The following is a 27,601-nucleotide window of genomic DNA, read 5'->3' on the forward strand; positions in this document are numbered from 1 at the left end:
GTAACCGAACATAGGGGATCTGATCCTATATACCGGGGTTCGAGTGCGGTAGGCTCTCCTTCTCCATTTCCGTAGTCGCATAGTCTGCACAACGCAGCAGAGTATCGCTAATGCTAGTAATGTTTCGATTGCATAGGACAGAGAGTACCAGGTTATAAACCTGGCACACCAAGATGCTGTAGTGTCGCTGGTGACTGGGCTCTGGGTACTGCGGGATAGTGAAACATTAACGGCTGGTGGTCTTGAAGTCATGGGGTTCGTGGTCATGCGCAACCAAATGTCCAAAAGCACAAGGGTGATCCACTTGAAGGAAGTCCTCATGGCTCTTCTCTTTCCTTTTCTTTCTTTGTCTTCTCCGGTCCTGGAGCTTCTGGAGTTCTGTAGAAACAAGCATAGTGTCTGTAACTATCTTTGTTTAATATCTTGTAGGCTAGTGTGTCTGTCCTTTGGTGCCAATTATTCCCTTTATAATTGGTCACTATGTGTGACACCCTCATTTTTTTTTTCAAAAAACAAATTTTAGGACACGGCACACTTCCCAATAATGAACCAGCGCTGATTTACCATCCAAATGTTCCAGGATGTAAATAGCAGATGGCCGGCAACCTAAAGGTTACCTAAACAAAACAAAACTTTTTGAACTGAAAAGGCCAAAATGAAGTGCTTTTGGGCCGCGACAGGTAAGAGTTGGATGGAGTCCCCGGGTAGGACGGCTACCAATGCCGTGTCTCTCCTACCCGAGCGTAATTGACCAGAGGGGGGTTCCCAGGCAGGGCGGTCCCAAGCCATTTCTCCACTGCCTGAGCAATCGACAAGAATGGGCAGAAATGTAGTCATCGTGGTGGGGCTGCCGTAGTGGTTCTATCCTTCGAACCAGAAGGGCAGTTACGAACGGGCGTCTGGTTCCGTAACCAGTCTCTGCAGACAAGCTCTCAGAGGTTTCTGCTGAACTGGTGAGTCTCTGTAGGCAAGTCCTCAGAGGTTTCGGCCGAAAAGGCGTGGGGCAGTGAGAACAAATTCTCCTGTCGGACATACAACATTTAACAAACTTACAAACAACATAAAACGTTCTGCAGGTTCCATCAGTAAGGTCAACACTTCTCCCAAGCGGTTCCTTTTAAAACATCATCTGGACACCTCAGTTCTCGGTTGCGAACAGGGTCGCAAAGGGATTCTTGGTTTGGGAGTCAGACCCAAGGTCGTCCTCTTCTCCCGGGTGCCAAACTCTGGAGTGGATTAGGGCTGAAAGGGCTGCATGGTGTGAGTTGGGGTTGCTCTCGTCGTTGCGGACGAGTCGGAATGAGTTGTCACGGTGCCAATAATTGGTGTCTAGTTGTGTGGGGACAAAATCGGTGTCGTCAGTGTGGTTCGGTGGTTACAGGGTTCATTGGAGCATGAACTACCTGCTGTGTGGGGGGATGGGGCGCTTTTCTCTTTTGTGACTTTCCCTGCGCACATGTTCCCTGAACATATCTCTGCGCTGTTTCATTCAGCTCTTCCCAATCAGGGCCGTCTTCCTGATCTAAACTTTCTCCAAAAGTTTCCTGGAAACCTTTCTGAACAGAAAGCAGCGATTGCAGCTCTGCAATCTGCTTCCGGCACTTTGCGTGATCTAGCGTGCTTTGTCTTTGTTCTGTGGTGGCAGCATGGAGTGCTCTTAATGTTGCCTTTAGATCGCTACACTGTCTCTGTAACGCTTCTACCTGTTTTTCTGTTTCCTCACGTACCAGGACTGCACGTTGCGTGTCCTGATAGGCCTTTTCGTATTGAGACTGGAAGCTGCTTAAATGCGCCAGACAAGACTGGTGAGCCCTTTTGGCGTCACCCACCTCTCCATCTTTTGCTGCCAATTTCCTCCTCAATTCCATATTCTCCTTTTCTACTTCACTTACATCGACCTTACTCATCCGATGTATGCCCACCAGGTCAGGGAAACAAATGGCCTTTCGTTCGGGTTCTGAGCCTGGGGGATTTGAAGCTTGTACAGATTGATAGCTAGGAGCGCCTATCTCGTTGTGAGCGTTGAAGTAAGACTTACTGGATATTTCGCGATGGCTGCACCGGCCACAGTCAAGGGTTGGCTCGCGTTGCTGAGTGACCCGGTCCAGAAGAGAAGCAGAAGGGTGCAGGAGGATGCAGCAGGGTGCAGAAGAAGGGCCGATTTGAACTTGGACTCTATTCTTATAGTCCCCAGGGGCTTCCCGCCTTTCGGGGCGGACCCTGTACCTGGTTCCAAGTGATTGGACTTTGTCCCAATCTCTTGGTTCGATATTCTCCAATGCTGGAGCGATTCCTTGATCGATGGGCGGTCTTGAGGTGATCGTTCACCTCCCTTTGTGTAGGCTTCTGCTGGTGCCAATGAGTCTGGGTTGGCTTTGTGTGTCTAAAATGTTGCACATTGTTCCCGGGGATTGCTCATTAGTATGCAGATGGCTGGTGTTTTGTTGTGCTGATGGTTACTGGTATCGATCTTGCCTGGCCTTCCCAGAGGTGAATACACAGTTTACCTGTCGCTGCTTGTTTTAGTCCTGTTGGCTGATTTTCCCATCAGCCTTTGCCGTTCGCCATTTTAAATCGGGGTTAGCCATTCTAAATCGGGAGTTAGCCATTTTAACTGGCTACAAGCCTCAGACCTCGCGGGTGCGTCTGATGCAAGAAAGATCGCGCTTCTCCTCTCAACAGTGGGTGATCAAGCCATCGAACTCTTCAACTCGTTTAACTTCACCAAAAGCCAGGACAAGATAAAGTTTCAGACCATCCTGGACAAGTTCGATGGTCACTGTGAAGTGGACACCAATGAAATCTTCGAGTGCTACATATTCAAACAACGTCTTCAAGGTAAAGATAAATCTTTCAGTGCCTTCTTAACTAACCTCCGCCTGCTGGTGCTGTCCTGCAACTTTGGTGATTTTGCTGACTCCATGATCAGAAACCAAATCGTGCTTGGAGTTCACTCCGATCCTTTGAGAGAGCAGCTCTTAAAAATCAAGCATATGACCCTGCCAGTCGCAACTGAAACATGTACAGTGCATGAGCACGCAAAAAATCGGTATTCCCAATACAAATCGGCTGAAAATGATAAACTTGCCTCCCACGAGGCAGAGAGTGTGCAGGCCATCTCCCGGATGCAGCGCCTCAGCATTGAAGACAGCGGCCATCTCGCGCGCTTTTCCTGGAGCCCCACGCATGCGCGATGCGAACGGGGTAATGAAGCGGCCAACACCCACACTGCGCAATGCAGACGTCTGCCGACCGCACTGCGCATATGCCACGACGTACACCGCGTCACATCATGACGTGGCTGAACTGCGGCAACGCCCACTTAAAGGGACACTGCCCTGCAAGAGGCAGACGATGTTTAAACTGTGGGAAGCCTGGACGCAGCCTTGTGCAAGTCTGCACCACCAGTCAGAGGCCAGCGCTCCCAATTCCGACGACACGCGTCCAGAATGTGCAACAACGATTCCAGGATTCTGATCCTGGCAGCACAACGGATCCAGAGGAAGAATGCCTGGAGTCCGTCTACTGAGTGGGCATCATTACCACACGTGAACATGCCACACCTAACTCACCTCGCATTCAGTCCATCCTCGCTGTGGATTCGGAGGACGAATGGCGTGTGGTGATTCAGGTCAACTGCTCCATCCAGTTCAAGCTGGACACAGGTGCTTCTGCCAACCTCCTCTCACAGGCAGACTTCAAACGCACCAAGAAGGTCCTTCCAAGCCTGCCAGCTCCTGGACTATAACGGTAATGACATCACGGCACTGGGGTCCTGCCATCTACTCGTCTCCAACCGGAGTACCCATGCAAGGCTAAGGTTTGAAATTGTCAAGCCGGACAGGGCATCCCTACTGGGCACGCATGCCCTGTAAAAAGCTAAACCTGGTGCAGCGGGTTTATTCAACGACATCCTCCAACGTGGATCTTCAAGCTGGCATTGACGACATCCTCGCTCAGTATCCATATGTTTTTGACTGGATGGGCACTTTGCCATATCGGTACAAGATCCTTCTGCGAACTGATGCCAAGCCAGGGATCCATGCACCAAGCTGGGTCCCGGCTCTGCTGAAGGAGCGCCTGAAGGAACAGCTCAAGGAGCTGCAGCAGCAGTGGATCATTTCCACGGTAACCGAACTGACTGACTGGGTCAGCTCGATGGTGGTGGTTAAATAACCCTCTGGAGACCTGCGCATCTGCATTGATCCCAAGGATCTCAACCAGAGTATAATGTGTGAACACCATCCCATCCCGAAGCGGGAGGAACTCACCAGTGAGATGGCACATGCACGGTTTTTCACTAAGTTAGATGCGTCACATGGATTCTGGCAAATCCAGCTGGAGTGTCCAGCAGAAGGCTCTGCACCTTCAACACACCGTTTGGCAGATACTGCTATAATCGCATGTCATTTGGCATTGTCTCAGCATCGGAGATATTTCAGCGCACCATGGAGCAGATGATGGAGGGCATCAAAGGGGTTCGTGTGTATGTGGACGACATCATCATATGGTCCACGACCCCTGAGGAGCATGTTTCCCGTCTCCAGCAGGTATTCCGCCGTGTCCACGCCAATGGCCTGAAGCTGAACAGGGCCAAATGTTGCTTTGGCATGTCGACACTCAAGTTCCTAGGAGACCAGATCTCTCAGCAGGGCGTGTGCCCCGACACAGACAAGGTCAAGGCCATCGCAGCCATGAAGGTCCCGGAAGACAAGAAGGCGGTATTGTGCTTCCTGGGCATGGTCAATTTTCTGGGCAAGTTCATCCCAAACCTGGCCTCACACACCACGGCCCTACGAAACCGAGTGAAGAAGTCCACTACCTTCGAGTGGAAGGCGGCCCATCAGGCAGAGTGGTTGGAGCTGAAAGCCAAGCTCACCACTGCACCCGTATTGGCATTTTTCGACCCAGACAGGGAAACGAAAATCTCGACAGATGCGAGCCAGGATGGCATCGGTGTGGTCCTGCTGCAATGCGATGACACCTCATCCTGGGCACCAGTTGCCTACGCATCAAGGGCAATGATGCCCACCGAACAAAGGTATGCATAAATCGAGAAGGAATGCCTGGGTCTTCTCACTGGTATTCTCAAGTTTCACGACTATATCTATGGCCTGTCGACATTCACAGTCGAGACGGATCACAGGCCCCTTGTCCACATTATCCACAAGGACCTTAATGACATGACGCCTCGGTTGCAGCGCATCCTCCTCAAAATCAGAAGGTACGACTTTGACCTGGTCTACACGCCTGGCAAGGAGCTCATCATTGCCGATACACTGACCTGCTCCATCACCGTGCCTAGTGAACCACTGAACGTCATCCGGCAAATTGAGTCACAGGTTGAGTCACAGGTTCAGCTGTGTGCAGCACCATCCCGGCATCTGATGAGAAGGTGATTCTTATCCGTGAGGAGATAGCCAAAGACCCCCTCTTGCAGCGTGTCATGCAACACCTAGCCAATGGCTGGCAAAAAGGTAGTGCCCTCAATTTTTCAATGTAAAGGCCGACCTGACGGTGATTGATGTTATCCTCCTCAAACTGGACCGGATTGCAATTCCACACAGTCTCCAGAGCTTGGTGCTCCGTCAAATCCATGAGGGCAACCTGGGTGTGGAAAAGTGCAAACGCAGAGCCAGACAGGCTGTCTATTGGCCCGGGATCAGCCAGGACATCGTGAACATGGTCCTTAACTGTGCGACCTGTCAACGCTTCCGGCCAGCGCAGGGTAAGGAGACACTTCAGCAGCATGAAATCAAAACCTCTCCGTGGTCCAAGGTTGGCATCGACGTCTTTCATGCAAATTTAGCGATTACATGTTAATCATTGATTATTTTTCCAATTACCCTGAAGTCGTGAAGCTCTCAGACCTCACATCTCGGACCGTCATCAAGGCCTGTAAGGAGACGTTCTCCAGGCATGGTATCCCACTCACTGTCATGAGTGACAATGGCCCGTGCTTCAGCAGCCATGAATGGTCTCTGTTTGCCCAGTCGTATCAGTTCAAACACATCACTTCCAGCCCACACTATCCGCAGTCAAACAGAAAAGTTGAGAAAGGGGTGCACATAGTGAAGCAGCTCATCTGCAGGGCCGCGGATTCTGCGTCTGACATTCACCTTGTGCTGCTTGCGTACAGGGCGACCCCACTGTCCACTGGCATGTCGCCGGCTCAACCCCTGATGAACAGGGACCTGCGAACGACACTTCCAGCCATACACTTGCCCAACCCGGATCATCTCCCGCAGAAGGTGCAGCAACTCCGAGACCGGCAAATACAGGGCTATGATGCTCATGCCACCGATTTGCCCGTGTTACCCCCGTCAGACACTGTTCAGGTCAAGATCCCTGATGGAGGCTGGTCAGCTCCAGCTGTCGGTGTTCAACTGGCTGCCCCCCGCTCGTTTGTTGTGCGTCTGGCTGATGGTTCTGTTGTGTGCCGAAACAGACAGGCACTGCGCAAAGTTGCCTGCCCGCATCCACATTCTTCTCCGTTTCCTTCTGTTGTTTTGCCTCCTCCTGATACCTCGACTCGCGAGGCCACCAGTCAGGCTTCAATCCCGCCCATCAAGGCGCTATCGTCCCCACCACCACCTCTCCGGCGGTTGATCAGGATCAGACGCAAGCCACAGAGACTGGATTTATGAACATTTGTTCTGTTTGCTTTGTTCTGTGTTCTCGCATCAGACAACTGTCTTCACATGTACATATGTTCACATCCACTGCATGTATATATGTTAATATTGGCCTATTCTTGTGATGCACGATCAATGACCACTAAAGCGAGGTTGTAGTCCAACTGAAGGCTTTAATAAGCTAGATGTTTCCCCCAGCAGCTCAGGTACAGAATGAGGGCTGCTGGGGCGGCACGGGTTCTTATACTCCACCTATCAGGGCGGAGCTATTATACACTCTAGCTAGTAGCAAGCATACAGGTTCTACCAATGGTACTTTAGCCTCTCAGGTACCGTAATACCTATAATACCACATTCACCCCCTATTAAAAAAAAGTCCGGCGGGGGTGGTGGCCAGAAACTACAAAACATAACAACATGGTATAATTAGTTATGAAGGTACCGTAATACCTCCGTACAGTGTTTAGTAACTATTTGCAAGTCTGGTAGCTATGTACATTTGGTGTTTTATATTTATAGATTACAGTTAAAATGAAGCAATCAGTCGATTGGGGGCCCTGGTCGTCCTCTGTGATTGTCGGAGCCTCGGTGGTGACTCCGGTGGAGGCTCGGGCGTCTGTGCCTCCGGGAGGGTGGCTTCGATCTCCATGGCAGCTTCGTCACCCCTAGACGGCGCTGGTGGGGAAAACGGCTGACCTGTGAAGGGAGCGCCTGCGGGGGGCATCGGTGGGTGGGGGGGCCTAGACAGGGGCGGCGTAAGGATCGATCCTCCTGTAAGGTGCTGCAGTGGAGGGGAGGGTGGGACTGGTGGCTGGAATGTGCGTGGAGTTCCGGTGGGCGCCAGGTCCCGTAGGGAGACCGTATCTTGTTGGCCGTCGGGGTACGCCACGTAGGCGTACTGGGGGTTAGCATGGAGCAGATAGACCCACTCAACCAATGGGTCCGACTTGTGCGCCCGCACAGGTTTTAGGAGCAGGATGGGTCCGGGTGCTCCCAGTCAGGTCGGGAGCGAGATCCCAGAGGAGGACTTCCTAGGGAAGACAAGGAGACGTTCGTGAGGTGTCTGATTGGTGGTTGTACAAAATAGTGACCGGATGGAGTGGAGGGCATCCGGGAGGACTTCTTGCCAGCGGGAGACTGGGCGGTTCCTGGACCGTAGGGCCAGTAGGATGGTCTTCCAGACTGTTCCGTTCTCCCTCCTGTCCGTTACCCCGGGGGTTGTAACTGGTCGTCCTGCTCGAGGTGATGCCCTTGCTGAGCAGGAATTGACGCAGTTCGTCGCTCATAAAGGAGGACCTCCCTATCGCTGTGTATGTAAGCAGGGAACCCGAACAGTGCAAAGATGCTATGGAGGGCCTTGATGACGGTGGAGGCGGTCATGTTGGGGCAGGGGATGGCGAATGGGAACCGGGAGTACTCGTCAATCACGTTCAGGAAGTACGTGTTGCGGTCGGTGAAGAGGAGGGGTCCTTTGAAGTCCATGCTGAGGCGTTCAAAGGGACGGGAAGCCTTTATTAGGTGCGCTCTCTCTGGCCGGTAGCAGTGCGGTTTGCATTCCGCGCAGATTTGGCAGTCCCTGGTGGCAGTCCTGACCTCCTCGATGGAGTAGGGCAGGTTGCGGGTCTTGACGGTATGGAAAAGGCGAGTGACCCCCCGGGTGGCAGAGGTCCTCGTGGAGGGCTCGGAGGCGGTCCACTTGTGCGGTGGCACATGTGCCGCGGGACAGGGCGTCAGGAGGCTCATTTAGCTTCCCAGGACGATACAAGATCTCGTAGTTGTAGGTGGAGAGTTCAATCCTCCACCGCAAGATCTTGTCGTTTTTTATCTTGCCCCACTGTGCATTATCGAACATGAAAGCAACCGACCGTTGGTCCGTGAGGAGAGTGAATCTCCTGCCGGCCAGGTAATGCCTCCAATGTCGCACAGCTTCTACTATGGCCTGGGCCTCCTTTTCGACTGAGGAGTGGCGGATTTCAGAAGCATGGAGGGTACGGGAGAAGAAGGCCACGGGTCTGCCCGCTTGGTTGAAGGTTGCCGCCAGAGCTACGTCGGACGCATCGCTCTCGACCTGGAAGGGGAGGGACTCGTCGATGGCATGCATCGTGGCCTTTGCAATGTCTGCTTTGATGCGGCTGAAGGCCTGGCGGGCCTCTATCGACAGGGGAAAAACTGTGGATTGGATCAGGGGATGGGCCTTGTCTGCATAGTTGGGGACCCACTGGGCGTAGTAGCTAAAAAACCCTAGGCAGCGTTTTAGGGCCTTAGAGCAATGAGGGAGGGGGAATTCCATAAGTGGGCGCATGCGTTCAGGGTCGGGGCCTATAACTCCATTTCGCACTATGGAGCCGTGAATGGCTAGACGGTCGGTGCTAAACACGCATTTATCCTTTTGTATGTTAGGTTAAGGATTTTAGCAGTCTGGAGAAATTTTCGGAGGTTGGTGTCATGGTTCTGCTGGTCGTGGCTGCAGATGGTGACGTTATCGAGATACGGGAATGTTGCCCGTAAGCCGTACCAGTCAACCATTCAGTCCATCTCACGCTGAAAGACCGAGATCCCGTTCGTGACACCAAAGGGAACCCTTAAGAAGTGATAGAGCCGCCCGTCTGCCTTGAAGGCAGTGTATTTACGGTCACTAGTGTGGATGGGGAGCTGGTGGTAGGCGGACTTGAGATCCACCGTGGAGAAGACCTTATAATGCGCAATCCTGTTTACCAGGTCAGATATGCGGGGGAGGGGGTACGCGTCCAGCTGCGTAAACCTGTTGATGGTCTGACTGTAGTCGATGACCATCCTATGCTTCTCCCCGGTCTTTACCACCACTATTTGAGCTCTCCAGGGGCTGTTACTGGCTTCAATGACCCTTCCCTCAGTAGCCTTTGGACCTCTGACCAAATAAAGATCCGGTCCTGGGCACTGCAGTGTCTGCTCCTGGTGGTGACGTGTTTGCAATCCGGGGTGAGGTTCGCAAACAGGGAAGGCGAGTCGACCTTAAGGGTTGCGAGGCCGCAGACTGTAAGGGGGTGTATAGGGCCGCCGAATTGGAAGGTCAGACTTTGAAGGTTACACTGGAAGTCTAAACCCAGGAGTGTAGCCGCGCAGAGGTGGGGAAGGACGTAGAGATGGAAATTTTCGAACTCCCTTCCGTGGACTGTGAGGTTTGCTAAACAAAACCCCTTCCTGGAAGTCTAAACCCAGGAGTGTAGCCGCGCAGAGGTGGGGAAGGACGTAGAGATGGAAATTTTCGAACTCCCTTCCGTGGACTGTGAGGTTTGCTAAACAAAACCCCTTTATCTTCACTGAATGGGAACCAGAAGCCAGTGAGATTTTTTGATTAACAGGGTGGATGAGGAGGGAACAGCGCCCTACCGTGTCGGAGTGTATGAAGCTCTCCGTGCTCCCAGAGTCAATTAGGCAGGACGTCTTGTGCCCGTTGATGAAAACGGTTGTCGTAACGGTTGAGAGTGTTCGAGGTCGAGACTGATCCAGAGTCACCGAGGCCAATCGCAGTAGTTGGGAATTCTGTTCAGGCAGTGTGTGGTCAGCCGAGCTGGGGTCCTGGGGGTTCATCCAAGATGGCGTCTCCCATAGGTCACACATGACCGGGGGTGCACAAAATGGCGGCGCCCATCCCTCAAGCGTGGCATCCGTGGAACAAGATGGCGGCGCCCGGGGTCTGCATGTAGCCCTGGGATATGGGGGTGACGGCGACCGCTGGCCACATGGGGCCCGTGGAGAGGTTTGTGGTGGCAGTCCGGATTCGCCGCTGGAGACCGTGGCCACCGCTCGGGCATGACATATCCCCACAAAATGGCCCTTTTTGCCGCATCCCTTGCAGGTGGATGCGCGGGCCGGGCAGCGCTGGCGTGGGTGCCTGGCGTGCCCGCAACAGTAGCAGCGGGGCCCCTCGGGGTTGCCAGGCCGCCTTGCAGCGCAGGCCTGCGGGGGAATGGGGGAAGTCTCGGGGTCGGCCGCTGCAGGGTTCCATGCTGCCCAGGGGGCTGCCGTGTGGTCGGGAATGTAGGCACGGGCGTTCCTGGAGGTCATGTCCAGGGAGCCTGCAAGGGCCAGTGCCTCCCTGAGACCCAGGGTGTCCTTCTCTAACAGGCGCTGGCAAGAATTCGTGATGAAAGCATACCTGCCACGAAAGCGTCCCGGACTAAGAGTTCCGTGTGTTCGCTCGCCGAAACCTGCGGGCAGCCGCAGCTTCTTCCCAGCACCAGGAGTGCGCGGTAGAATTCCTCCAGCGATTCCCCAGGGGTTTGTCGCCTTGTTGCCAGCAGGTGCCGGGCGTAGACCTGGTTTACCGGGCGAATATAGTGTCCTTTTAGCAGCTCGATTTCTGCATCGAAGTCTTCCGCTTCCTTGAGGAGGGTGTAAATCTCTGGGCTCACCTTTGAGTGCAGGACGTGCAGTTTATGCTCTCCCGTGGGTGCGTTTTCGGCCGTCTCGAGATACCCTTTAAAACACGCCAGCCTGTGCTTAAAGATTGCCGCTGAGTTCGTCGCGTGGGGGCTAAGTTGCAGACACTCCGGCTTGATTCGGAGCTCCATCTTTTCTTCATAAAAATTTAGCTTATCAAATTGATGCACGATCAATGACCACTAGAGCGAGGTTGTAGTCCAACTGAAGGCTTTAATAAGCTAGATGTTTCCCCCAGCAGCTCAGGTACAGAATGAGGGCTGCTGGGGCGGAACGGGTTCTTATACTCCTCCTATCAGGGTGGAGCTATTATACACTCTAGCCAATAGCAAGCATACAGGTTCTACCAATGGTACTTTAGCCTCTAACGTACCGTAATACCTATAATACCACATCTTGTAAATACGTTCACATATGTCATCCAAACATTTTTTAAAAAGGGGAGATGTCATGATATGCAGACACACATATAATGATATACAGGCAGGCACAGACAAGCAGCTAATGGACACAGAGAACAGGATATGACCAATAAGCAGGCAGGACACTCAGGGGTGGGATCTGACTATAAAAGACACGAGGCACTGACACTCCGCCTCTTTCCACTGATGGACATCGAGAGAGTCAGTCAAGGGTGTTGTTACAATCTCACAACTCCACCATGTGGCTAAGAGCTAGTCTGGTTCAGTCAGACAGAGTAACCACACTTAAGTTAGCAGAGAGTCGAACTCACAGAGAACTGTGCTAACTGTGCTATTAGTTCAATAAACCGATTGAGCTAACTACAAGGTCAAGAGTATCTTTTTGATCTAAGCTGCATCCAATTGCAGCCAGTGTTATACCAGTGTACCTAACACGACACCAGGGAGCTCCCATTATGCTTTCTTCCTGCACCAGTCAAGCCATTCTGAGCTCTTCAAACCTCAAAGCAGAACTCGTGGCGGGATCATTGCAAATAACCGTTATTGAACATCATACCTTTCTGCCAATGTCTCAGACATCTCCACCACCATCCCTGGGTATATCCTGTCTCTATGCCAGGACAGGACAACCATTGGTGGTGGCACAGCCCTGGGAGTCCTCAAAATTGACTCCAGAGCCACAAAGCCTCATGGCATTAGGTCAAACGTGGGAGGGAACCCTCATTCTGATTACCACTTACTTTCTCCCTCATCTGATGAATCAGTACTCCTCCATGTTCAACACCATTTGGAAGCATCGCTTAGGGTGGCAAGGGTTCAGAATGTACACTTGATGGGGAACTTCAATGTCCATCGGCAAGGGTGGCTCAGTAGCTCCATTACTGACCATGCTGGCCAAGTCACCATTGTCTATCCTCAGTGTGGAAGACTTAGAAAACTCCCCAAAGATACTTGAAAATCAAGAAGTGAACGGAAGGGAAGAACTCAAAGCAATCAACATTACCAGGAAAAGTTATTAGGAATAATAATATTTAAATGTTGACATGTCCTGGGGACCTGATAATCTACATCACAGGGTCTCGGTAAAGATGTCTGCAGATATATTGGAGGCATTGGTTATAATCTTACAAAACCCGTAGATTCTGGAAGGATCCCAGTGGAATGGAAAATAGCAAATGCAACACCTTTATTCAAGAAATGATGGAGACAGTTAGCCTAACATTGTCATAGGGAAATCGCTAGAATCCATTCTTAAACAGGATACTTAGAAAACCATGCAGGAATCAGGCAAATCAACATGGTTTTATGAAAGGAAAATGAAGACAGAGTTAGAATTCTTCAAGGAAGTAACAAGCAAGGTGACTAAAGGGCAACCTGCAGGTGTAGAGTACTTGAATTTCTAAAAGGCATTTGATAACGTGTGACATCAAAGGTTACCAAACAAAATAAGAGCTTTGGGAAAACATATTAGCTAACCAATGATCTATTCATGCTAATGGGAGGTAGAGATTATGGAAAAATGGGTCTTTTTTGGGTTGGTAAGCTGTAACTGATGGAAAGCCACACCAGTCAGTGTTGGGGCATCAACCATTTACAATCTGCATCAATGAACTGGATGGAAGGACCAAATGAATGATAGCCAAATTTGCTGCTGACACTGAGATCAGTAGGAAAGTAAGTTATGGAGAAGAGGTAAAGAATCTACAAAGGCATTGTTACAAACCAGAGAGAGAGATAGGGAAACTGTACCTATTTCATCTTACCACCTGTCCCTAAGCAGATGTTTTCAATTATTTTCAAAGTACATAGTGTGTGGTTCCCAGCCTTCGGTTTGCACAATCCAATTTATGAATAATCTGCAGCAAACCCGCGTTATGATTAACTCAGAAGGTTAGTTTATTTCCCATTCCCATTCAAAAAAGCCCAGGGGAAGAGTATCCGTACCTTCCCAGTCCGTAACACACACACGTACAGCCACACACAGCCACAGACGGAGTAAAGGGTGAAAGTGGATAGAAAAAATAGAATTTTACAATACAAGAATCACAGAAATTAATATTAGTTCACATGTTTTCCAGAATCCAAAGTCAGGGTGTTTCCTTCGTGGAGGGGTTCAGTTCCAATGAGTTTTTGGTTGGCGATAACAAGACGAAAATCATTGAAATGAATGATGCTGCAGCACCTTCTGTGCTTAGACTGCTTGGCAGGCATGAGAACCATATAAATATAGAAAATAGCAGTAGGAAGAGGCCATTCAGCCCTTCAAGCCTGCTCTGCCATTCATTATGATCAAAGCTGATCATCCAACTCAATAGCCTAATCCCACCTTCCCCACATATCCTTTGATCCCCTTCGCCCTAAGTGCTATACCTAAGTGTTTCTTGAAAACATGTTTTGGCCTCAACTACTTTCTGTGGTAACGAATTCCACAGACTCACCACTCTCTGGATGAAGAAATGTCTTCTCTCTATCCTAATTGGTCTGCCCTGGGGCCTCGTATTGACCAGAGACTTTTAAAATCAAACAGTTTTCATGGAAATGTACTTTCAGATTAATGTAACAAAAATGGAAATCATGAAAGGAAACTTATCAAATTAAATTAAAATATAAAATTGGTGGGGTAGGGTAGGGTGGGGAGGCGTTTGATGATGCATTCCAATCACTGCGATGCCCACTGTTCGCAGAAGGCCTCAAGCGATCAGTATTGGGGACTCAACCATTTACAATCTATATCAATGATTTGGGTCAATGACACCACATGCCCGCTCTCCAAGACAACTGGGTGAGGATGTAACCATGGAAGAGAGACAAGCAGTCACGTCAAATGACCCCTTCAGCTGCCCGGAAGTGTACCTTTATACTCTTCTGAATGTATTAATCAAATGAACAAACAAGCAATCTCTTAAAGGTGTACTTTCACATTGTTGTTACACAATAGGAAACTTCAAAGGAAACTTATCAAGTTAAATTAAAATGCAGTTTGGGAAGTGATGATGCACCCCAGCCCCTGCGGAGCCCACCAATCTTGGAAGGCCTCAAGTGTACTGGTGGGCACTGCATGCTCCCTCTCCAAGGACACCCAGGCCCGAATGAAAGCGAGGCAGACAGTCATGTCAAACAAGCCTCTTTAATCGCCGGCTAGAGTCTCTGCAAGTAATTATCTAATGTGCGCCCTCTGCGTGCGCTTAACCTTAATTTATGCACTAAACAATGGCCCAACACATCCTCCACTCTACCATTGCCATCAAGCCAGGGATTAACCCTGGTTCAATGAAGAGTGCAGGAGGGCATTGGCAGGAGAAGCACCAGGCATATGAAAAAATTGAGATGCCAACCTGGTGAAGCAACAGCACAGGAGTACATACATGCCAAACAACATAAGCTGCATGCAATAGAGAGAGCTAGCAATCCCACTACCAACGGATCAGATTAAAGCTCTGTAATTAATTTTTAAAAAGCAGTTGGGGTGCTGAAGATGTGTTTTAAGCGTCTGGACTTCAGTACATGCCAACCCAGGTATCCAGAGTGATATTAGTCTTAGGTGCCTTATACAATATATTTCAGAAGTGCAGTTTAGAGCTGCAGAAGGAAGAAAGTGCTGAGTGAAATGGTTGTTCAGAGGAGGAGAAACATATGTGTTGAGGGCACCAGCAGTGGCACACATTGCAGCCCAGGATGGCTGAACATTGGCATGTCCCAGTTAGAATGAAATTGTGTACTTATGTGACAGCCAAATCCTGAATCGGCACGAACAACCCCCCTCCAACCCAATCCACAAACATTAAAAAGTCCCAGAATCAACAAAGTATCCAGGTTTCTCATGTTTAAATATTTTCCTACTGTCCATCCCTAGTGAAAATGTCACTCACTAGGCAGCAGGTAAAAATAGGCAAAGTGGGATAAAGGAACAAACAAATGGTACAATTATGAGGTTTAAAAGATAATTGCTTTTGGACTGTGGCTTTAAATTTAAGGTAAATGAAGGGAATCATGTGACCTGTTCTGGAATCTGTTTGACAATAAGCCTGGGTGGTTTGGTAGAGATCAAAGGAAGCCTTAGATTGTTTTACTGAGAAGAAGGTGCAAGCTATTTACACTTAGAGACAACAGCAACAATGAGTAGACTCTGAGACTCTCAACGTCCAAGAAAGGCATTTAAGGGTACTGACTTACAAACAGTTGTGCTGTAAACTATCCATTACTTCTAAGGTGAAATAGAGGTGGAGCCAGGAATAGCTCATCAGCAGATCTACCCAGACGCAAGGTTAATGTGTTGAATGGGAAAGAGAGCAGAGGAAGCCATTTTTTGAGATCAGGTTACAGTCTTCCCTACAAATCACAGAGAGATGGCAGTTTTGCATGGTCATCAGAGGGAAGAGGCTGCTTGTTTTTGTGACCTAGTACAGCCAGATGCGTGAGTGAGATGGTGTCCAGTTGGAGAGGTGCATACTGCAGTCATCTAACGATCCTGGGATATTTAAACTGGCATGGCCAGGAGGGCAGAAGAATCATTGCAGTAGGCTTAACTGCTATTTGTAGACATAAGGAACTCCTGGAAAACTGAGGAACGTACCTGCAGATGGTCAGTCAAAGCTAATACAGGGATATGAGAACCAATTGGAAGTTGGGAGCAATGTGGGCTGTTTCCTAAAAGAACTATAATTCCATGGAGAGTGCAATTGTGATAAATATAAAAGGGAAATATTCCTCTCTGCGGCTAAAGTATAAGTTGCCCAGAAAAGAAAAATAGTGTTTAGTCAATCGTGTATTTGAAATATGAAATTTTATTTTGTCATTCTTTCAACTGTCAACTCGAAATTTGAATCCCTTTTCTGGCGTTACATGGTTCTACAAATGTTGTAGCGCAAATAATTTTCATCAAGCAGAAAAATTAAGCTGGAATTCACAATCTAACCTTGTATGGAACACCCATATGCTGTACTCCCTTGAGCATTTATACATCTTTATTTTTGCTTTTTCTACTATGCCTATGTGGTGCCACCCCAGTAGCTGCAGCAGAAATAGAGACAGGCTTCTTGTATGCCTGATGTGGTTCCTCATTTGCTCTTAGTAAAAATCCCCTGGATTTTGGAGCCTGCGAGGGCCACGCTTTGCAGGAGCTTAATTTGCCACTGTGACACAAGGTAGCTTGTCAGAACTGACTAGGGTGAGGTGGGGAACAATGGGTGAACAGAGTAAGGGCTTTGAGTCAAGTGACCACTTCCATGTTCCCTTGCTTCATCTCCTTTCTCATCATCCAGCCACACTTCCCTGTTAGCAATAAGTTGGAGCGCACTTTGCTGCACATCAGTGAGGTTCAGAATGGCAAAGGCCAGCTTTGCACCAATCCTGCTAAGGTGGCATTTTGAGTGGGTAAGCCAATGGGGAAAGCAGCATGCACTCATCTGGTAATCCATGTTGGGGGTCACATTCTCCATGGAGGTAGACATAATCATGGAGGTCTGAGTCATTCAAAAACAAATTCCAATCTTTCTCCAATTGTGCACAATGTACAATTGAGCAGAGAATGGAATGTGCTACAGCCAAGCACAGAAACTCTACAATGTTCTCCGTCTCCAAACACATGCTCCTGCTCATTTGTGATGTGTGAGACAGCATGTGCAAACCCAACTACCTGTCTGAGTGGCTTCACCCAGCTATATTTATCTCAGTTGGTGGAGAGCGTGAATGAGACAGTGAATCGCAGAGTGATTGAACTTCTCTGAGGGACATTCATCTTTCTCCTGAACTACCTCCTGCAGGACAATTGATAGGTCTTTAGGAGATAAAAGATGTGATTTAAAACATCAGGTTAAGAAGGTGTTACATCATCACCATGCACAGGATCATATTTGACCAGCTGCTGACACCGAATCAACATGACTGAATGTTGTGTGCCATGCGGATGTGTTATATTTCATTCTGTCACCAGATAGTTGGAAGACCACCGTGTCTCCAGCTCTGGTGACCAGAGATGCTGAGACTTCACTTATGTCCAGCACTTCCTCCTGCAGCTGACCAGACAGAGATAGCTAAAGGCCATTTTGAGTCTTTGCCATTCCTGGGTGTTCTATACGCTCTTATCCTGCAAGGTGAGATCTAGGAGACATTTTGGTCGGAGTATTGGAGTATGTTGAGTGAATGAAGGGACAACACTTGTGGAGGTTCACTATGAGGGATAAGTGTGGCATTGCATTAAAACGAGGGTACCTCATCAGATGGAGCTGTAAGGAAGTGAATGGACACAGAGGGATGGGTGTTCCCACAAGGTAAGCTGATAAGAGGAATGGTGTGATGGAGTGACCTTGGGGAGGCAAAGTGCGGGAGGTTAATGTTAGGTGCACTTGAATATGTCATGCCACTTACCTTTCGAGCCCTGATCAGGTCATTAAACCTCTTCAGGCGTCGTATCCAGGAGCATTGCACCAAACTTCTGCTGCTCCTTACCAATTTCCAACCATGTCTTCCTGTTCTCTGAAGCGGGGTTATTTCTCCTGACAGCAGGGAACAGAATCTCCCTGTGTGCCCTTGTGGCTTGTGTCATCAGCTCTAGGGTGGCATCAGTGAAGTGAGGCATTAACTTGCAACATTAAGTTCATTGCTACAGTTGCTCTGTCTTTGGAAACACTTGGGCAATCCCTTTTGTTTCATCCTAGCGAAGTTCCTATAACTATTTCAACTGAAATCGACTCATGCAGATCAACATCATCCCCACTCGGATTAACTGGCCTAGAAACCAAAAAAGTCAGATGCATAAATAATGGTTGCGTTAAAAGATCACAGATAAATGTGCTGCCAGGTTCCCAGTCTCTCGCTGACAGTGGGTCGGAAAGTTAAAATCTGGCTCTTTGATTCTAATTACTGACCCGAGCTTAAGACTCTTGGCTTGAATATGAGATACAACAATGCTGAAATTGCACACTATCAAATTTCATAACTTATGTTAATCCCATCATTAACACTGCAGACTGCTAAATATGGCATCCAAAGAGAAAGATTTACACACTGAGTTAACCCCTTATGAATTTAAATGTCTGTGAGAACTGACTGCAAAATTCGGAATGGGCAGATATTGTGTAATAGTTTAAGATTCAATGATTTAATTTGATATTATTCTCATGTCCAAATGTAAGCATTCACCTTCTCAATAGGCATCTAAAATTGCCAGGCTGTCATATTTCATTGTGATAATACTGCAGGACGTACAAGATTAGTTTTTTGTCTTTCAAAAAAAACCGAACACAAAGTAATAATTTTCTATAAATCCAATATTCTCTAAAATTATATTATAAAGTATCTATTATATCTTTAAGCATTCCCATTTCCCATTTCTGCCCTTTTCAGAAGCTAAATTATGTGCATTAGTACATAAATGAGCTAATGCCTGCCTGTATTTAGAAGACTACATGCCATGAATATATTCCCTGCATCAAGTAGTAATTGGTAATTACAATGGTCATTTAGGCAATCACTGTCTCTGGTAGATTCATGTCATTCTTAAAAATAACTAGCTCTTAACCTTTGACAGAATTCTTCAGAAACTGTTCATCATCGCCCACACTTTGATTAATTCACATGCATACAAACCTGTATCAATATAACAGGCAGTTTCAAATTTGTTAACCACAGCAATTTTCCACACTCATCAAAACTATTTACTATCAGGTATGGTTGTTGTACAAATCTCGCTAATTTTATTTTATAAAATGATTGAGCACATTGTATAAAACATTTGTAGAACACACAACAAGGGCATTTTTGGACAAAGTTTGCAAGTTTAGACCTGGTACTTTGATGTGTGCAGGCTATTATGAATAGTATGGTTTGAGGCAACTATCTGTGAGAGGCGACAGACAAACATGGCATCTTTTCAAATTATCTGCCTGAGTTAATGAAATTTTGATGGCATACCTCAAGCCATAGCTCCGTAAATCAACCATAAAGGTAAAAGGTAGAAGGTACTAGAGATCGAAAAGATTTCTTCAGACATTAACCTCAGATAAATCTCATCTCATTTATAAACCTAATAACAGTGAAAGTATATAATAACTATCCATCTTAGAAGTAAAAGGCTTTGATTAATCCATGTTTGATTCACATTTTAACACACAAATGGACCTTAAAATAGGAAAGTAGTTTTTATAATTCCCCATGTTTGTATAATTAGTTGTCGACTGGCACTATATCTGCATGTGTGGCAATATCTCAGCAGAAGATTAATATTGTAATCTCAGACAGTCTTAAACTAGAAATCAATTGTGCCATCACAACTTTTAATCCTTCTCTGACTGGTGTCTATTTACGACAAACCTTATAGATAAGACATACATATTTCTGAATGCAATACAATTATCATATGTACAGTTTCCTGTTCAAAATGGAAATGATTTTGACACCCATTTCAATGTTTGGTGTTTACACTGGGACACAAAGGTAAACTTTCATACTAACTCCAGAATTCACTGATGAATTGGGAGACACTCATTTATATTTCATGTATTAGGGCTAAATTGCTGGCTTTGAAAGCAGACCAAGGCAGGCCAGCAGCACGGTTCAATTCCCGTAACAGCCTCCCCAAAAGGCGCCGGAATGTGGCGACTAGGGCTTTTCACAATAACTTCATTTGAAGCCTACTTGTGACAATAAGTGATTTTCATTTCATTTCATTTCATTATAGAAAGTGTTTCAAACGTGTAGATTTGATATTATAGATTTTGTAAAAAAAAAAGTTAATCTTTCTGTTTAAATGGACACAAGAAGCCTTAAAGATGGCTGCCAAAAATCACACGGCCTTTTACAACTGCACTGTGGTCAAGCTTCGAGACGGCTCCAAGTGGATTGTGAGTAGACCTATCAAGACTTGTGAAGATATTTGAAATTCAATGCACAGTTCCACAAGGGAAAACGGAAGACTCCATGACAATGGCTTCCTTGGAGGTGTGAATGGTTCACTCCTATCTCACTGAACCTGAGAGAATGGGAACCATTCAAGTTCACAGAATCACAGACTCATAGAATTGCTACGGCACAGAAGAAGGCCACTTGGCCCAATGTATCTGCACATACTCTCCAAACAGGCATTATGGCTTCGTGCCATTCCCCTGGCTTTGTCCCCAGATGTCCGAATTTTGTTTCCATTAAAATAATCATCTAATGCCCCCATCATCTATTGCGGCACGGTTGCATGGTGGTTAGCACTGCTGCCTCACAGCGCCAGGGACCCCGGTACGATTCCGATCTTGGGTGACTGTCGGTGTGGAGTTTGCACTTTCTTCCCATATCTGCGTGGGTTTCCTCCGGGTGCTCCGGTTTTCTCCCACAGTCCAAAGATGTGCAGGTTAGGTGGATTGGCCATGCTAAATACCCCTTAGTCTCCAAAGGTTGGGAGGCGAATACAGGGCTAGAGTGGTGATTGGGCCTAGGTAGGGTCAGCGCAGACTCAGTGGGCTGAATGGCTCCCTCCTGCACTCTCAGGATTCAATGATTCTTAATTATTTGTATGTTTAAATGCCTCAATTGAACCTGCCTCCATCAAACTTCCAGGCAGAGCATTCCAGATTTGAAAAAGATTTTTCTAACATCCCATTTGCTACTTTTGCAAATCACTTTAAATCTGTGCCCTCTCATTCTTGATCATTTAATGAGGGGGAACAGTTTCTTCCTATCTATTCTGCCCAGCCCCCTCATGATTTTAAACATCGCTATCAAATATTCTCTTGGCCTTCTTCTTGCCAAGGGAAACAGTTCCAACGTCTCCAAACTATCCTCATTACTGAAGTTTCTCATCCCTGGGACCATTCTTGTCAATTAATTCTGCACCCTTTCCAATGCATTCACATCTTTACTATAGTGTGGTGCACAGAACTGTAGACAGTATTCCAGCTGAGATCTAACTAGTGTCTTGTACAAATTCAGCATTGCTCTTTTTCTCTATTCCCCTATTATTCCCTTATTAATAAATCCCAGGATACAGTACTCCTCTCTCCACCCATGTTCTTCCTTACTGAAGTATGGCATTTTGAACTGGATGCAGTACTCTAGATGAGGCCTATCTAATGTCTTATACAAGTTCAAAATGAACTCTTTACTTTTGTACTCAATGCTCCCATTAATAAAGCCAAAGCCACCATGGGCTAGATTCTCCGATCCTGCAGCAATGTCCGCAGGATCTGTCTGGTCTTATGACCAGAAAGTCTGCGCCACCCCCTCACCGATCCTCCAGCCGGTGGGGGGCTAGCAGCCGCGTAGTGTAAAACGCCCAGCTTTATCTGTGGATATGGGCACCAAATGACCGCCTCCGTGGCTGCGCATGCGCACAATGGCTGCGTCGTTCAACATGGCGCTGGCCGCACGCGGACCTGGCCTGCCAAAAACTGCCACCCCTAGACCACCCCCACCAGTTCCCCCATCCCCTGCCGAAGCCGCCCAGCCAGAAGAACTGCTCCCCCCCCCCCAATTGTGGCGGCGCTGGACTCAGTCCGCAGCCGCCATGCGAGATTCTCAAACTCAGTCTGCAGCCACCACGCAAGCGCCACCGTCAGGGACTCGGCCCATCGGGGGGCGGGCCTCAGGTGACATCCTGAGGCGGTCCTGACGGCGTGCAAGAGTATGCCGTTATTGAGGGGGCGGAGCATTGCCGTCCCCGATTCTGGCGTAAAAGTGGATTCTCCGGCTAATCGCTGGACGCGATTTCGGCATCACCGATCGGAGAATCCAGCCCAAGATGTTTTAACTGCTCTCTTAACATGCTCTGCCACCTTCAATGACTTATGCACATATACACTTCCTGAAAATTCTTTAAAGTTTCTCTCTTTAATTAAAACTGTCTCTCCAAATGCTTCCTGCCAAATTGAATCACTCCACAAGTCTCTGTATTAAACTTCATCTTCCACTTCTCTGCTAAATCCACAAACATGGTTATGTCCTTTTTAAGACACTCCTCATCACAGTTGACGATGTTTCCAATCTTTGTATTATCTACAAATTTTGAAATAATACCCTGAACACTATAATCTTGATCATTCAGGGAGATCAAGGGTCCCAAAACTGACCCCTGGGGAACTCCACTGCAAGCCTTCCTCCAATCAGAAGGACAAGCATTTATCTCTACTCTCTGTTTCGGGTAACTCATCCAAGTGCCTACTTTCCCTAAAATATACCCTTTCTAACACCTCCTTCTTCTCAATTGTAAATTCTTCTAGTGTGCCAGTTACCTCCCCTCCCATCTCGGGCTGGGTAGCATCCTCTTCCTTTGTAAAAACAAGTGCCAAGTATTCATTTAATACCTCCGCGATTTCTCCTGCCTCCAAGTGCGTGTCTCATTTTTCAGCCCTAATAATATCGCCCCTAATCTTTTTTATAACCACCCTTTTATGCTGATAAAAGACCTTAGAATTTTCTTTTATATTCGCTGCCAATCTCTTTTCATGCTTCCTTCTTGCTTTTCTTATTAGTTTTTTTCACTTTCACTCTGGTCCTATATACATATCCTGATTGTTAATTTTTATTCATTTATACGATATGGGCATCGCTGGCTAGACCAGCATATAGGTCCTATCCCTCATTGCCCTTAAGAAGAGCTGCCTTTTTTTTTCTTTTTTGAAACTTTAGAATACCCAATTCATTTTTTCCAATTAAGGGGCAATTTAGCGTGGCCAATCCACCTACCCTGCACATCTTTGGGTTGTGGGGGCAAAACCCATGCTAACACAGACAGTGATCCAGAGCCGGGATCGAACCTGGGACCTTGGCGCCGTGAGGCAGCAGTGCTAACCACTGCGCCACCATGCTGCCCGTGAAGAGCTGCCTTCTTGAACCGCTAAGGTCCATGTGGTGTCGGTACACCTAAGTGCTTTTAGGATGGGAGTTACATTATTTCAACCCAGCGACAATGAAGGAATTTCCAAGTCAGGATGGTGAGTGACTTGGAAGGGGAACTTCTGGTGGTAGTGCCCAGCTATCCACTGCTTTTGTCTTTCTGGATGCTGTTTTCGTTCTGCTCCGGCATTCATTATCATCGTGGCTGATCATCCAACTCAATTACCTAATCCTGTCTTCCCCCATATCCTTTGATCCCCTACGACCCAAGTGCAATATCTAACTGCTTCATGGCCTTAACTACTTTCCGTGGTAATGAATTACATAGGCTCACCACTCTCTTGGTATCGAGATTTCTCATCATCTCTGTCAAATCAATCAAACCGAGTCCAAACCCAACTCTCTCTTTGGAGCCGGCAAGTCTGCAGCTTCTGTTTAAACCAGCTCAACCTTCTGGATTCTTCCTGCTTGAATTAAAGATACAAATTGTTTGCCTTAAAGTGACACATCCATTAATCATCCATGGATCAAAAATGTAACGGCAAAATAAAAGAATGGGGAAATAAAGGAATAAAGAACGAATTGTCCAATGGATGGATCAGAAATATACTGCTGCAGAAAATTATCTTGAGCACATTCCAGGAAATCTAATCCCTCTTCCAATCCCAGTCTATAAGTAAAGAGCCCCATTATAATTTCTCTATAATTCTTTCACCTCTCTGCAGTTTCTTGGAAAATTTGTTTATTTACATTCCTTCCACTAATTGGCGGTTTTTATACTTCAGCAATACTACACCAATCAATGGTATTGAGGTCCTGCTTTTCATTCCTTACCTCTAACCAGAGAAATTCTGTTCTTGACCTCTCTGGAACATCCTCGCTCCAGTGCTGTAATGCAATATTTAATCAATACTCCCACTTCACTGCAAGTCCCCCTCTCATTTCTTGATTCTTCTAAACACCTTGTACTGTGGGATTTTTTAACATCTAGTCCTGCCCTTCTTTGAGTCAGGTCTCTGTTATAGCAATAATGTCATAATTCTATTTGTCAACCTGTGCGTATAGTTCACCAGTTTTATTAACCACAATCCATTCATTCACATACATTCACATTAACCCTGATTTAGGCTCTTTGCCCCTTGCTCTGACCCCATCTAATGGTGTACTATTGCCTACTCTAATTTTATCAAAATCTCCACGTATTCTATTTACTGTGATAGTTCTCTCAAATGTATCTTCCTTTTCAGTTAATACTTCTCTACTTCCTACTGCCAGTTTTTCTCCACTCTCAATTTCCCCCCCCCCCCCCCCCAGGTTCCGATCTCCTTTTCCATCTATTTTAAACCCTCCTGAACAGCACTGGATACGCTTCCTACGTGGACTAATACTAGTCCTGTTAGGGCTTAAGAACCTCAGACATTAAAGCCCTCCCTCAAACTCCATTTCTCCAGCCTTGTGTTGAACCGTTCAATCTCCCTATTCTTAAGCTCACTAGAGGGCGATACAGTGGCGCAGTGGTTAGCACTGCTGCCTCATGGCGCCGAGGATCCGGGTTCGATCATGGCCCTGGGTCATTGTCTGTGTGGAGTTTGCACATTCTCCCCGTGTCTGCGTGGGTCTCACCCTCACAACCCAAAGATGTGCAGGGTAGGTGGGTTGGCCATGCTAATTGACACTTCATTAGAAAATTAAAAATAATTGGGTACTCTAAATTTAGTTTTAAAGATTCTTATGCTCACTAGCAGGTACCAATTGGAGTAACCCTAAGATTACTGCTCTTGAGGTTCTACTTTTTAATTCCCTTCCTAACTCCCTAAAATCTGCTTTCAGGACCTCATCCATTTTCCTATGGTAGACCAGTGGTTAGCAGTGTTGTTTCATAGCGCCTGCGTCCCAAATTTGATTCCAGCTTGAGTCACTGGCTCTGCATGTTCTCCCCGTGTCTGCGTGGGTTTCCTCCCATTGTCCAAAGATGTGTAGGTTAGGTGGATTGGCCATGATAAATTGCCCTTCGTGTCCAAAAAGGTTAGATGAGGTTACGGGGATAGGGTGGAGGTTTGGTCTTAAGTAAGGTGCTCTTTCCAAGGGCCGGTGCCGACTCGATGGGCTGAATGGCCTCTTTCTGCACTGTAAAATTCTAGTAATACTATGAATACTTGCGTCATTGGTACCAATGTGGTCCATGACCTCTGGCTGTTCACCCTTCCCCAAAAGAATGCCCTACAGCCACTCTGTGACATAGATGACCCTGGCACCATCCTGGAGTTACATCAACGGACACGGAGATGCCTATTGGCTCCCCTAACCAGGACTCCCCTACCACTATAGCACTTCCACTCTTCCTCCTCAGCTCCTGTGCAGCTGAGCCACTCATGGCGCAGGATATTGTTAATGTGGAAGGAAGCCAAACCCCCGGGTGTGGAGACCTGGATAAATGACATGGCAGGGTTTATAAAGTTAGAACGGATTAAGTTCGTATTAAGGGGTTCGGCTCAAGGGTTCACCAGGCGGTGGCAACCGTTCGTCGACTACCTCACAGAAAGATAGAGGGAATGGAAAAGAAGAAGACAACAGCAGCAACCCGGGGGGGGGGGGGGGGGGGGGGGGTGGTGGAGGGGGGGGGGGGGGGAGGAATCGGACGGACTCTCAGGGATGTTATTGTATATGTATAGGCACTTGTTTTAGGTAATGTATATTGGACTGTTGGATTGTATCTTTGGAGAGTATTTATTTTTGACCAGGCAGTTGCCATTTAGTTTGGTTTTTGTTTCTGTTCATATATTATTTATTTATTTGTTTAAAACTGGCCACTGTTATTTATATTGCTTTATTGTTGTTTAAAAGAAACACTACGTACTGTTATGTTTGGCCAATAAATCTTGAATAAAATATATTTTTTAAAAAAAGAAAGTCCAGACTGAGCAGCAGGGGGAGCGCAGAGGTGAGGGAGGACATAAAGTTTAAAACGGGCGTATTTGGCGCCTTGGACAGCGAGGTTCGCGACATAATAGCCTGTGATTTGGACCGAATGAGACCCGGATGCGAGGGCGATAGTTTGGGAGGCGGGATAGGTGCGCAGGGAGCAGCGTCTTACCATGTCTGGATGGATAAAACACTCCGTGCTCCCGGAGTCAAAAAGGCAGGGGGTGTTGCGGCCGTTGATTTGAACCTGCATCATTGTGTTTCGCAGGTGCTTCGGCCGCGATTGATCGAGTGTGATTGCTCCTAGTTGCGGGCAGTCAGAGTCCTCGGTTGAGTCGGACTCACAAAATGGCCACCCGGAGTCACAAAATGGCCGCCACCGTCGGTTGCACGTGTCGGATTTTGAAGATGGCCGCCACCAAGATGGCCGCCCCCATGACTCGCATGAGGCCGATGACGCGTCGGAAGTAGGAGTGTCCGGCCACCGCACGGCCGCGTTACAGGGCCTGTGGTCCCGGGAGTTCGATTTCTGGGCCCGATGAGACTTTTGTTTCTGGCCTTTGGGCCCAGCCAGCCAGGCAGACCTTCGCGAAGTGCCCCTTTTTTTCGCGTTCGCCGCAGATAGCGGAGCAGGTCGGGCAACGTTGTGTGAGTGCTGGCCTTGCCCACAGAAATAGTATTGGGAGCCCCCGGTGTGAGCGGGTCGCCGCACGGCGCAGGCCTGAAGCGTGGCCGAGTCTGGAGGGGATCGAGAGGGGTTTGCAAGGTCCGCGGAGTACGTGCGGAGATTATGGTGGGCCGCGTCCAGGGAAGAGGCGAGCGTTACCTTGCCTTGGAGGTCCTTCGCTCCGTCTTCTAGGAGCCGCTGCCAGATGTACGTGGATCGGATACCGGACACGAAAGCATCACGAAGATGTAAGTTCATGTGCACTTCTGCCGTCACCTCTTTATGGTCGCAGTTCCTGGCGAGCGCGGTGAGTCTCTCCAAGTATTCATCTAGCGTTTCCCCAGAGCGCTGGCGGCAGGTCGAGAGCAAATGTCTGGCGTGTACCTCGTTTACCGGCTTTACGAAGCGCATCTGTAGGATTTTGACCGCTGTTTCGTACGTCGTAGCTTTCTCGATCACGGAGGATAGTCGGTGGCCCACCCGGGCATGTAGTAAGCTCAGCTTGCGAGGTCCGTCAAATTCAGTCTCTGAGGAATTCAGATAGGCCTCAAAGCACCGGAGCCAGTATTTAAAAATTTCAGTGGCTTCCGGCGACCGAGCGTCCAAATTGAGCTTCTCCGGCTTTAGACCGCTGTCCATCATGATGTGGTCTGGTTATTAAATTGAGATACTGTGGTGATACACCACTGTACTTCCCTAGCATTGTACATAGTTAT

The sequence above is a fragment of the Scyliorhinus torazame genome, chromosome 10 (genome assembly GCF_047496885.1).
Source record: "Scyliorhinus torazame isolate Kashiwa2021f chromosome 10, sScyTor2.1, whole genome shotgun sequence".
Classification (NCBI taxonomy): Eukaryota; Metazoa; Chordata; class Chondrichthyes; order Carcharhiniformes; family Scyliorhinidae; genus Scyliorhinus; species Scyliorhinus torazame.